Source organism: Lissotriton vulgaris, chromosome 4_1 (assembly GCF_964263255.1).
Source record: "Lissotriton vulgaris chromosome 4_1, aLisVul1.2, whole genome shotgun sequence".
In the NCBI taxonomy this organism is placed as follows: Eukaryota; Metazoa; Chordata; class Amphibia; order Caudata; family Salamandridae; genus Lissotriton; species Lissotriton vulgaris.
The window spans coordinates 1,502,857,345-1,502,871,553 of record NC_141691.1 but is presented as its reverse complement, the minus strand read 5'-3'; the positions used below and the strand labels follow the sequence as shown (position 1 = coordinate 1,502,871,553).

The 14,209-nt window shown below is 44.8% G+C and overlaps 1 pseudogene; it reads right to left on the bottom strand.

Annotated features, from left to right (window-relative positions):
• The window catches only part of LOC147724153 (uncharacterized), a 90,748-nt pseudogene extending 78,566 nt beyond the window's left edge, over positions 1-12,182 (bottom strand).
• Positions 12,183-14,209: the final 2,027 nt, after the last annotated feature.

Here is a 14,209-nt window from a genome sequence, read left to right as displayed (position 1 = left end):
ATATATATGTATATATATATATATATATATATATATATATATATATGTTACATTTTCAGATAATTTAAAAATTATAAAATAAATTTAAGTTAGTTAATTAATTGTTTTAAAGTAAATATATATATAAATTATGTATATATGTTTTAATTTTTTAAAGCATGTTTATCTGTTATATCTGTTAAAAGGTATATTAAATCTAATTAATCTTTTTAATAAATGTTATTATTTTATATATTTAATATTTATTATTTTATGTATATATAAAAGGCGATATTTTGCACAACTATAAACACACATTGTATTAAACAAAATCTGGGTATTTTGGGCAGACTTATGAGCCTCAACTGATCTCTTCACTTATCTGAAGCATTTCTTTATGGTATTCAAGAACTACTTTACCTATGTATACCCTTGTTGCATCAAACCGATTTTCCCCAGCCATATACTAACTATCATACCGAGTGGCTCCTTGTGCTCCATCCATCTTCAGATTGATCAACGGGTCATGATACATGTAGGGCTATGAGTCGGTAAAGTACCCCTTACTCATCACTCAATCGTATAGCCCAACTCGGCTGTCTTTCTTGTGACTTATCCTTATAGTAAGAATGAGTTGCATTCACTGAAGTGTCAACTGAAATTATAAGGTTAAAGTAACCATTATCACATAATGTTGACTTCTCTACTGAATAAAACTGAAGAGGTTCCACAGCGGTGTCACTCCTTCATGCCAGGTAACTCCCTGTCAGCCAATCCACATGGGTGTAGGTCCCTAGGGATCACAGACAGACAGACAGATATACAAACAGATAGACAGACAGATAGATATAACTTCTTGTCACACAAAAGCTGGTTACTTGTGGCAGAGAAAGTAACATGTTTTGTCTTGACACTCCTTTTTTAACCAATGGAAACTGTGAAAACACCTAAGTGGACATAATGATGGTGGCTGTTCATATAATAAGGAACAATTTTTTGAGAGCAAAAAGGGCAATCTCATGCAGCATTTCATTCTATGCAATACCTAAATTGCATTTTTTAGACTATTGTCGTTCTATTTCTGTGTCTTTCCCATAAATTAAATATTGTACATTCTTCATTCCATTTAATTGGTAGTCTAAAAGATTTTAGTGACTGTATTACAAGGTAAGGTCACATAACCACACCATTTAAATAATCACTCTGCTGACAGGACCCTTTCACCAAAATCCACAAGACCACTCCTCAGAACAGGGATGCATGCAAGTCATTGTAAAATCTGCAGGTAGCTAAAGTATCCATTAGAAAGATTGTTAATGAAGGTAAGACATTTGGGCATCTGGTGGGTTCTTCTATTCACACATTTGTCATCTTCTGAGAAGCACCAAAGCGGTACCTCCAAGAATGTGGGTCTAAAGAAGTGATCACTCCATGAAGTCTCCCAGTAAACTCCCAGCAACATGACAGACCTTCATTGCAGACTTCAGAATCAAGGCAGCCAGCTGTTGAAAATGTGTAATGAAGTTTACATCACATCCTGACAAATTTCCAGAACACTCCTGGACAATTAAAGTAGAGAAGTTCACACTTTTGAAATGCACCTTGATGACCACAAGGGACCTTTCTTGTCATGAGAATGTCACACCTTACTGAACTTAACAATCAAGCACAAAATAGTCCTGTTCTGGAACGTCTGAAGACATCAACAGAGGTCTGTCAAAGGGGTCAATCCAGACCTGCAGTATTAACCTGTATTGCAGTACAGGGAACTGATAGCATTAGTGCAGCAGGTGCAGTAGCACTCAGACTCATCATTATGAGTCTTCTGTTTCATCCCAATCCCAGCTGAGTTTTACCACTAAGCGAGAGGGGCCCACTTTCCTTGATTGCATAAAGTACATTGGTGCCTCTGCTACACCACTGAATCACATAATGAGACATCCCTAGAACTTTCACAATATAGAGTTGTACTTTAGTCCCTAGTTCAGTGCAATACCAGAATGAGATATTCAAAGAGGTCTTACAAAACGGTGAACAGTGTTTTGTTTGCATGCTAAACAACGCATGCCATAACAATGAGGTTGTTACAACGACTGCGTTGTTATTTTGCATACCATTACAACGCAAGTAGGAAGACCAACTTGCGTTAGGGGGAAGACGGTGTTGGATTTAAAATCCAACACCTTCCCCAGTGTCTGCACAGACTGGAGTTGGAATAGTAAATTATACTATTCCAACATCCAGGTCCCTCTAAAAGGAAGTCGTTCTTCCGGCTTGCATTGTAACGGTATACGAAATAACTATGCTGTAGTTGTAACAACTGCGTTATTATGGTATGGGTTATAAAACCATGCGGAAAAAAGGCCTAAATTCTTACAAAACACCTCAATCAAGATTTTCAGTATGATCTGCCCTTCCACTGAGACAGAACTTTTAAAATAAGTCTCCATACTGTATTTACTGGAAACTTAAAATTAGACATTTGAAGACTTTAAAATGCAAAGCACTTTAGCTCTTGAAATTTGGTATGGAAAGTTCTACGTTAATATGTACTGATTACAACATTCCATTTCCTAGTACAAGCCAGCATCTCATTCTAACACGGGAGAGAGGCCCGAATATTAACATCAATAATTTTGTGGAAAAGCAGAGACCATCACAAAGTCTGTGGAGTTGTAGGACTGTTCATAGAATGTTGCCAGCATTGCAAAAATACTCCTGCACACTCTTAATTGTGATCAATCATTCTGGTGAATTAGATATTTTCAGTTTGAATTTTTTTAAACAAGTAAAAATAAAATGCAACTGATCAAAAGTAAACCCTACTGAAAGTAAAGACTTCAGTATAAGTGACTCGGAGATAATTATAAGTGAAATTGCATTTTTCTCAAACTTTGTTGACTCTCGATCTGGCAAACATTCCGTATCAATTCAGTGGCCTACCTTCAGCAACATGCCTCTGACAGTGGAAGGACAATTGGAGTTTAATAAAATTCACCAGTTAAACCCTCCTGACATGTTTGCCAAAATCCCAATATAGGCTGAAACAGGAGTTTCCGTTTAACTTGTGACTACAATTTTGAGCAACTGTAATATATCTTCGGTGTTTTCACCAGGCATGTTTCGGCAGGAAAACAGGACAAACTGCATATGGGTAAAAAGTAAAAAGTGGCAAAACATACAAAATGAAAAAAACAACAAAGAGAGTAAGGGATTCTCCACTGGTGTGGAAAGGGGTACTCCTGGTCCCCTAGACCTAAATCTATATAAACAAAATGAGGAGTATCACCAATCGACCTGAAGAGGTGCTATTGAGAAAAGGGGGGAAAGGGGAAAGTCCAAAAGAAAGGTGTTCTTTTGTTAGAAGACCCCTCACTCACCAACCTGGTTGGTGACATGCTTCATCATTGGGTTTCCACCCGGACGACCGAATGCCATCCGGGTGTGCTGCGACACCTGATTACAGTGGAGCGGGTAATTTGAGGAATACAAATCAATACAGGGTGGAAGCTTGGGAGATTACTCAATTGCTAGAGAGTTAAGTGTTACACACTTAAAAAAGAAGTCTGTCTAGCCTCTCTTATTTCTCCTCCATATCATTCCTTAGATGATCGCCAAAAGACAGTCTCCATTTCACCCATCTATCATAGGCTCCATGCTCCCTGTATGCTTTCATTATCATGATCAGTGCTTTAATTGGGAAGTTACTGTCTGTCCAGTCTGGAGTACTTCCACTTCTTCAATTTTTAAGGTAGAATACCTGCACTTGCAGCTCCTCTGTAATGCATTTAATTAGAGGGTGCCAACATTTATCAGGAGCAAACAGGCACTATAAATATTGAGTTCCTGCGCATCTGCATTTCCGTTAAAGCACTGCTTTGGATGACAATGATTAAAACTCAGTCCCACAAATCTGACCCTTAAAGGAACTGAGAATGTGGAGGGTGTCTATTGGAGATTCAAAGACAGATAGGGTAAAAAAATTAAGAAATGTCAGCTGTGACCCTAGCTCAAGGTAGTATAGTAAGTTGAGCTGAGACCTGCAGCCCATACCTATCAGCCTGACCCTGCTGCCTACCAGTAGGAAAGTGGGTTTATGTTGCTGTAACACCCACACTTTTTTCCAGAACTACTGCTGCACTTTGACTTGATGTGCCCTAGGTCCCTGCCAATCATGTTCCCAGGTCCTGTATTCTTTCTCCAAAAGTAACCCAATTGGCATCTCTTGCCACAGGTCAGCCCCTGGTAAATGGTACCAGAGGTACCCAGGGCACTGTGACCAGGGAAGACCTCTAAGGGCTGCAGCACGTATTGTGCCACCCTTAGAGGCCCTGTATCTTTACACACACACACACACTTGCAGGCTGTTTGTTTTGGTGCAGATCAAAGTGAATAGTCGACATGGTGCACAACCCTGTATGCCATGCCTACAACCCACTGCCCTGAGATAGGTCAGCTACCCCTCTATCTGGGTGCACTATACCAGTGGTGAGGGTACAGACGCATGAGCTCTGTACCGCTACAGTGTCTAAGTCCATTCTTAAACATTTATTTATTTATTTATTTTTTAAACTTATAAAGCGCAAACAAATACCACGAATGGTGTCTCGGCGCAGTAAGTGCAGTGCTGCCATTAAGAGTATATGGTGCTGAAAGTTTGTCATTATGAACTCCACAGCACCATAATGGCCATTGATACCATAATTTGGTATCAAACTTCTCAGCACATTAAACCCACACTGATCCCAGTGTGGGATTTATGACAAATGCACATCTTAGAGATGCCCCCTGAAAAATGACCGGCCTCCGGTGGGTTCCCTGACTGGTACACACCAGCCTTCCACCACAAGACATGTTTCTGGACCCCTAGGGTTGGAGCCTTCGCTCCATGAGCCCAGAAACAAAGCCTTTCCTGGGCGGCGATGTTCACACCTCCCCAGGCCAGGGAGAGCCATTTGTGGCAGAGGAGTTTCAAAGACCTGGCAGCCTTTGTAATGTGACCCCAGCCTCTCCTGCTAGCAGGAGTAGGCCCCCTTCCTGTCTCCCCCTTTTCAGCAGGAATACTGGGAGATAAAACTAACCAGCCCAGAAGGTGTGCCCACCTTTGCCAACTCCACCCCTCAGGGGGGTGAGGTGAAGCCCACTCTCCAGTGCCAGCCATCTTGCAGATGGCAGGCACTCCCAATCAGGATTAAGTATTGTGGGGTGAGCACACCAAGGGTGTAGTCACCCTAAGGTCAGTAGCCCATTGGCTACTGACCCAGAGACCCCTAACTGCCCCCTAAATACAGTATTTAGGGAGACAGCCCTGAACCAAGAAAGCAGGTTCCCACAACCTATGAAGAAAAAGGATGAAAGGAGACGCCCAGCAGCGGAGACTGCAGAGAACAACTGACTTAACCCCAGCCCTACCGGCTCATCTGCAGTTACCAGAGATTCTGCGCCACAAATTGTCTTGTCCTGCAGCCCGTGACCTCCAGAACCCCTGGGAGGACTGACTGCCTTCAACAAAGACCGGATCTCCTGTGAACAGCAGCCCTGTTCCAAAGAAACTCAGAAACAGACTATGAGCCTGATGAGGACAAAAAACCCACACCTGGCACCACCGCTGCTCCCGACGCCTAAGTCCCTAGTCTGAGTGGCCCATTGGTCCCAGCGAGGTCCCCCAGCACTCCCGAGTCCATGTCCACCATCGGTAGACCCCTCCAGGACTTCCCAACATCACCTGCAGCCTCTGCATGGAGATCCCCCAACCGCGAGTGGCCTGGTAAGGTGAAATCCTACCTCAAAAGACACCCCTGCCTCCAGCTGCCCTGCACCCTGGATAAAAGAACCCAAGGTGCACCTACATCCTAGAGCCCTCCAACTTACCTGCCCGGCTGTTGGTTCCTCCGGGAAGTCTTCCTGGACCGACCCTGCAGCTAAAAAACAAAAATGAAAATCGCTATTGAAAACAACTGGGCATCCAATGCCAAAACAGCACCTTTCACCCAGACGCTGCAGGTGCACTTTGTGAGTGAAACCTGATCCCACTTTGCCCTGAGCCTAACACCAGGAGCTTGGCTCCCACAACCAAGTGGCCTGCTCGTCAGCAGTCACGAGCCGGAGGCCCCCTATCCCCCATTCGATAACATTGTGCCTCAACACTCTGCACCCACCACCCTGCTGCCACTGAGGGTGTACCAAGAGGTAATTATGGACCCTGGGGGACCCCTGAGTCTTCCCCAGAAACTCAACTCCCATTGCCAAAAACTTACCTTTAAACCGATAACACTATTTTCCTTCATAGGATAACATAGTCTGTTTTTCTTGGAAAAGTTTCAATGGGCCAGATGTAGGTAAATACTATTTACCTATTCTCAAATCCCGAATTTTACCGATTCGGTACTTAAGAATAGGTAAATAGTATGTAGGTAATTTTTGGGTAAATTTGACGGAATCTGTAAAATTCGGTATTTACCGAATCGCTATTTACCGATTCGGTAATTGCCATTCATTCCTATGAGCCTGGAGGCCCATAGGAATGAATGGCAATTACCGAATTGGTAAATACCGATTCAGTAAAATGAAGGACACATTCAAGGGTGCCAGGGTGTCACTCTGACACCCTGTTGCACCCCTGAATCATGCTTGTGTGCAGATGTGGCACACATACATGCCCTAAGGCAGAGGTCTTCAAACTGTGGGGCGCGCCCCCCGGGGGGGGGGGGGGCGTGAATGGGTTCCCAGGGGGGCGCGAATGGCTCTGTAATTGCATCTAAATGAAGATGGCCTGGAAGTGCGCTGCATTTCCAGGCTGTCTTCATTTACTTCAAGCCCTTGTGAGAACAGTGATCAGCATGCCATGGGGCGGAGGTCAGGAAGTGTGCTGGAAGGGTCAAAAAGGTTGCTAAAATCAAGACATTTATGTATTTTTTAACAACTGGCTTTTCAAATTTCAAAGCACCTGATGCCACATTTCTTGCCCCAGCAATTTTCAAAGTATCAATAAAAATGCCAGGATAACTCCAGTGATTAATGTTCTTTCTGGGGAGAGACTGCAGCTTTGTCTGGAAGTGGAAGTTTCTTTTGACTCATCATAGTGCAGAAGGTTAATATGCCTGCTGCACAGATCATGTCCCATTCAGATCACAAAGTACATACACTATAAATAGGTCAATGGGTTATGGTTTTTCTCAGAGATCTTTTTGTTACTTGCAGTTTAAAAGTTAAAATACTAATATATAGCTGAGTGCTATTAACTGTCACCAAAAAGCTGCATGCAAATTGCAAGGAATATATTACAGCTAAATATTTTTTTGACCAGTTTTTCCTTATCCTAATATTGCAAAAAGGGTTCATTTGGGTAGAAATCAAGTCTTCTTATTAAAGAAAACCACTCTCAATGGTGTTACATTTTAAATTCTGAATTTGTGCTTTTCAAGACCAAGGACTCTTAAACTATACTGCCTACCAGTATGCATGACATGTGACTCCTACAACTTGTAGGCTGCTGTCTTATGTAACATTTCCCATACACGGATTAACACTTGTATGATTGTCTCCGTGCAACGTATGTGTGATGTAACGTGTTCTGACACCTTAAACTGGTATGAGTGGTGCTATAAAACTAAATTAATCTAAAAGACAGTGGTAATGGAGACTTGGGGGGTATTGTCAAATGGTGGTAGTGAGGGAATCCATGGCGAGGTGGTCATTGGGGGTGTGTCACCAAACATTGTTGCACAGGGTGCCACCAGGACTAAGGCCGGCCCGGAGGCCTTTATTACAGAAATTTTCTTAGTCCCGAATCTTGTGGTAGCAGTTTTTTTCTGCTTGAATCATGATTATAAGAAATGTGGTAATTACAGAACAACATTGTTGGTAAATTTAATTGTTATTTCCTATGAGGTTTAAATGCACACCACACAAGGAGGGACTTGCAGGGAACTGGGTGGATTGGTAGGTACTGCCCTCTTCACCCCGGGAGATTTGGGAGTGGTAATTGCTTCACAGCACTCAATTCACAACCAAGCAGTTACTCTAGGGAAGCACTGAGCCTACTAGCCATCTCTGGTACAGGGACAACAGGCTTCAGCAGGAGGTTGAGCACTGGGAAAGAGCTGCAGTCAGAGAAAGAGGTATTAGTTATAGAGGTCAAGCTCATCAAAAGGCACCAAGGACGAGTTTAGAGGTAACAGGGAAAAGAGCAACGGAAAGTAAGAGGAGAATGGTGGAACGAAAGGAAGGCTGGCTTGGTTCAGGGGCAGATAGGCTGATTTGGTGCAAAGAAATATTGGAGTCAGGAGAAAAGGTAAAAGGGTTTGTCACCAACGGAAGTTGTCAAGATGAAGTTAAAGAAGAAATTGTTAAAGGAGGTGGGAATTGTTTAGCGGCCAAGCGAATAGTTAATGTTTGTTTGAGTGCTGTGAGGACATATTAATCTAAGTGGCAATAAGCAGATTTTTTTTTGTACCTGAGCTCAAATGGCCTTATGACAACAGCAACAAGGTGTACGTGGTGATACAATCCCAAATAATGTTTGGGAGATTAAATGGCTGCTGAATCCACGCTCAACATATTTAAAAAACATGGCAGAAGACCCCAAAAGAAGTGAATTGTGCAGCAAAATAAACCGCAACATACATAGAACAAGGTTCACTTAAAAACACAAGTGTGCAACAAAATATATTTGTCTTCCTGTACTGCACAATAAAGCAGAACTTTCGAAAATACATAAATCTGTCCTCCAGAATAGAATGTTTGTAAGTACTAGTTTACAGCACTGAAGAATTGGATATGCAGTACTATGCAGCAGATGATGGATAACGTAGCAAATGCGGTAATATAAGTGGCTTTTTTTTTCTTAAAAAAAGGCCATTCATTAGTGAAGCAGGTACTGCTGCCAGGTGTGTAAGTGGCCACTGCTGATTATCAATAATTAAGCAGATGCAGAAGGACGGGGGCCTATGGGTTTGAGGGGCCCACTGCATCACAGTTATCACTGTCTACTTTTAAAGAAGAGGCATGGGAGCTTATTCTCCTTTTAAGCATTAGGACCGAGGGCACTTTTGCAGAAAAAAGGGAGACCTGGTGTGGGAGCTTCATGTTTTTTCTTTTTAAATTTTTTTATTGAGAGTTCGTGAACACATATCACACAACAAAATACAATTCATTCCAGATACAAAATGCGAGATACGGATCCGGCATACATAAATAAATAATGGTCGCGAGTGCATCATTAGCTACCAATAATCTATAAAGAAAGAAGAGAAAGGCAAGACTCTAACTAATTAAAATAAAAAGTAACCATTCTTGCTTTTCGTATCTCCACACTCAATCAATCAATCAATCAAGACATTTATACCGCGCACTACTCACCCGGAGGGTCTCAAGGCGCATAGGGGGGGGGGGGGGTCTGCTACTGCTCGAACAGCCAGGTCTTGAGCTTCTTCCTGAAGGAGAGGTGGTCTTGGGTCAGGCGCAGGTCGGTCGGGAGGGAGTTCCAGGTCTTGGCGGCCAGGTAGGAGAAGGACCTTCCTCCTGTTGTCGCTCTTCGGATGCGGGGGACGGCGGCGAGGGCGTGACTGGTCGATCGGAGATGGCGTTTGGGAGCGTAGAAGTTGACGCGGCTGTAGAGGTAACTCGGGCCTTGATCGTGTAGGGCTTTGTGTGCGTGGGTGAGGAGACGGAAGGTGATTCTCTTTTTGACGGGGAGCCAGTGCAGGTCTCTCAGATGTCCGGAGATGTGGCTGGTTGGGGGATGTCGAGGATGAGTCTGGCTGAGGCGTTCAGGATCTGCTGGAGTCTTTTCTGGAGCTTGGCGGTGGTTCCGGCGTAGAGGGCGTTGCCGTAGTCCAGTCGGCTGGTGACGAGGGCCTGGGTGACCGTCTTCCTGGTCTCGGTGGGGATCCACCGGAAGATCTTATGTAGCATGCGCAGGATATTGAAGCAGGACGAGGAGACGGCGTTGACTTGTCTGGTCATGGAGAGGGAGGAGTCTAGGATGAAGCCCAGGTTGCGTGCGTGGTCAGTCGGTTTGGGTGCGGTGCCCAGGGCGGGGGGCCACCAGGAGTCATCCCAGGTGGAGGGCGAGGAGCCCAGGATGAGGACTTCCGTCTTGTCTGAGTTCAGTTTCAGGCGGCTGGTCGTCATCCACTCGGCTACGTCTTTCATCCCTTCGTGTAGGTTGGCTCTGGCGTCGGCGGGGTCGTTGGTCAGGGAGAGGATCAGCTGGGTGTCGTCGGCGTAGGAGATGATGTTGAGGTTGTGTTGGCGTGCGATGGCCGCAAGGGGGCTCATGTAGACGTTGAAGAGGGTGGGGCTGAGCGAGGATCCTTGGGGGACGCCGCAGATGACTTCGGTGGCCTCTGACTTGAACGGTGGTAGGCGAACTCTCATGGTTCTAGATAAGGGAGAGCTATACAAAGTATTGGCCCAGGGGAGGTTTAGCATACGGTACAAAAAAGCCTATGGCTGAACAGTTGATATCACACTCGACTGACCCCTCATCCTTGCCGCCCTCCAAGTAGCCACTGGTGCCCAAAGCCGTAGCCCCATCTCTCTTGTTTTTAAGCCCTTAAGTTCATATAGGGCTCCCTCAATGTTATGGATACCAAGGAGCCTGCATAGCCACATTTGAAATGTTGGAGCCTCTATATCTTTCCAGGCGGCTGAGATTAGTATTCGGAGTACAGCTACTGCTATGAAAACTAAAGCTTCCTCCTCGATCCTTAGATTTAGTTTAATATCGCAGCCAATAATCAATAATGCTGGGGATAGATTTATTTTGACATCTAGCAGCCCCTCTAAAAAGGCCACGATCTCAGTTTTGATTAGCTCCAGTTTCTTGCACCCATAAAACATATGTACGATATCTGCGGGTCCTTTACCACATCTAGGGCAATCACTATCCACCCTCTTCCCCCATCAAACAGCTTGGAGGGCGTATAATATAAATTAAATAAAGTTTTAAAATGCTTTGCTCTAAGATTGGAGGAGCGCAAAAATCTTTTATCAAATGACAGGGCTCTGTCCAGATCAGTCTCTGGGTCCCCCAATTTCATGGCCCAGGCTGCCTCAGTCTTAACCATATCATCTGGGGACCCTTCCATAAGAATTTTGTAAAGTCCCTTAATTCTATGCCCCCCTCCCTTCAGATAATCCAGAAGTGCACTTCTTTTTTCCAAAATTATTCGGGGTCTTACTGATCTAATTGTATTAACCACCTGAAGATATTTATATTCTTGCCCTTCCTGTAATGAGTATCGCATCCTTAAATCCTCCAGTGATCAACAAACATCCTTCACCATTATTTGCCTGAGTGTAACAACGCCTTGATGCTCCCAATGTCTCCAGAATCCATCCTTACACAAGTTTGGAAAAAGTCCAGAGTTCCAGAGAGGAGTATGATGATTATACCTGGGAACTCCGATTACTTTCTGCACTGATGCCCATACCCCCACTATGCCTTCAAGCAGTTTATATCGTGTTTTCTTGTAGTACCTTTTTTCCGTTCTCCTCAGGAGTACCCCAAATGCTTCATTACCCAATGCCAGCTGAAATATGGATGGGATATCATCTTGACCCATCCCCAGTCCCGCCCCCCCCTGATCAAAGAGTATTGCCATTTCTGTGAGGAGACAGGACCAGTGATAATTCCTGATATTTGGCATACCTAAGCCTCCCCTTTCCTGAGGTAGAGACATAAACGTGTTTGATCTTCTGATCTTGCCGTATTGCCATAGGAATTTCATATAAATGGCTTTGATTTCCTTTATTAGTTTATCTTCTATTTTGAATGGGATGGATCTGAATTTATACAAAATCTTGGGAAACATAGTCATTTTAATGATATTGGCCCTACCTATTATCGATAAATGTAGTGTATCCATCCTTTTTAAATCCTGTTCCATTGATTTCAGGAGCGGTGTAAAATTATCTCTGATTATATTCCCTCGATGTGAATTAGGTGTTATACCGAGGTACACCACCGAATTAACATACCTAGCATCCAGTTTAGTTATATTCTTGGAGCACATAACTTGGGTCTTAGCCTCATTTAGTCGATATCCTGAATGTTTCCCAAACAGACTTGTCATAGTCACTATTTCCCTCATAGCAGACTCCGGATCAATCGTAATGACGGCTAGGTCATCAGCATATGCGAGCAATTTTGTTTGAAAGCCTTTTATGACTACAGGTTTTATCGCCGTATTGGACATTATTTGAGTTATTAATGGGTCGATATACAACGCAAATACACTGAGTTCCTGTGGAAACCTGTCCAGGCGTGCCGAAGATGGCGGCCGCGTTGCGCGGCTGAGCGGCAGCGATCTGTAGCGGGGACATGGAGCTATGAACTATTCTGCCTCAGAGCGGACAAACAGTAAATTATGTGAGAACAAATGATTACCTACCGGTTGACGCTGCCATCTGTCTTGCTTCAGAGGACGCGACAGCTGGAGTCTCGATTCGTCTGGAGTCGGAGTCGGAGTCGGGCAACGCGGAAGCAGTTTGCGGAGTTCACGGAGTCAGTGGCGGAGCGGACCCGGCGTGCTCACGGTCATCCTCTGCAGTGGAGAGAAGCAGCGCTGCCGACCCGAGAGGATCGAGCGGTGCAAAGTGATCTGCTCCAGGGTCATACAGCGAGTGTGCTGGATGGCCCCAAAAGCTAATGCCGGTGGGAAGGCTGTGAATAAGAAAAAGAATGTGGGCGAAATCATGAGCGCCCCTGCAACAATCGATGGCAACTCCGGACGGATTGTGGAGCCAGCGGGGAAAATGAAGGCTTTGACTCCAGTTCAATCTCAACCCCCGGCGAAAGAAACCAGGCCACCAGCGGTCAGGACCCGCCAAACCACCGCTAATACCGCAAATATCAGCATAGTAGAGTTGTTCGCCCGCAGTGGTAAGGAGAAAGGGGGGAAAGCTCCTGAAATTGAGACTGAAGTAGAGGCTGGCGCGCCTGGGGGTGAGACAATGTTGGAGGTTCAAAACGACCCTGGCTGCAATGAAGTCAGCCCTGTAGATCAAAAAGGTATCGGTGGGTCTGATCCCACTGATCCCACTACCATAGACTCAACCATGGCTCCGGTTAATGAGAGTAATACTCAGGCAGATATTGGTGCTGTTATCCCTGTTTCAGCAAATGTAACATTAACGGAACGCCTGGAGGGTACGGGAGACAGTGCTTTTAAAGACTGTGATATAACCAAGGTCAATCCCGCTTTAATCAGTGCATCAACCAATGGCATTATCTCAACTGAGGAGACGGCGGTAGCTAGCAACACTGAGAGTGAGAGGACTCCCAGTGAATGTTTCCACTCTGTGGCCGAAGAAGCAGACTGGTCTGAGGATGAGGGGGAGCACAGTTCAGACATAGATGGAAGTAACCTAGAGTCAGACAGTGACCCAGAGGAGGACCTCCCCGCAACGGCTGTGAAACCAGGGACTTCCTTCAAAAAGAATGATCAGAAGGGGTTGGCTTGGGACCATTCACCTACTACTTTGCTTCAAGGATCCCCTAATCAAGATCAGGACCATGAGTTCACCCAACGGTCTATATTAGAGGCAATTCACCAGGAAATAATCGAGCATCTGGAGGAAACTAGGCAGGATAACCGTAAGTCCCAAGCAGCCATGAGGAAGATAAAGAGTGTTGTGAGGAAACTTTCAAAAGCCTGTGCAACGGTGGATGATAGAGTGTCGAATCTTGAAGAAAGAGTGGTCTCCACTGAGGCTGAGTCTGCTGCTGCTACCAGTAAGGTGGAATCGTATGGGGCTCAAGCCCAGGACTTACAGTGGAAGCTGGAGGGCCTTGAAAATAGGCTCAGGAGAAATAACCTAAGGGTTTTGGGGATCCCGGAAGGCTCGGAGGGAGGGGATGTGAGAGCCTTTATTGTTAAATTGTTTGCACAAGCATTCCCTGAATTGGCGAGCTGGTAGTCAGAAATTCAGCGGGCACACAGAACCCCGTTCAGGATAAATCGAAACCCAAGGGAAGGAGACAAACCCAGGGCAATTTTGATATTTTTGGGGAACTTCATTTTGCGCCAGGCCATAGCAGAAAAGGCTCGACCTGATGCTAGGAGAACAAGCGAGGGGCTATCATTTTTTGTCAGACCTGATTTCTGCCATGTTACGGTAGAAAGGCGTTGGAGGTTACGCCAACTGATTAAGCCCTTCCAGGATAAGAAAACTCAAGTCTACCTTATAAACCCGGCCCAGCTCAAAATATTCCATCATGGGA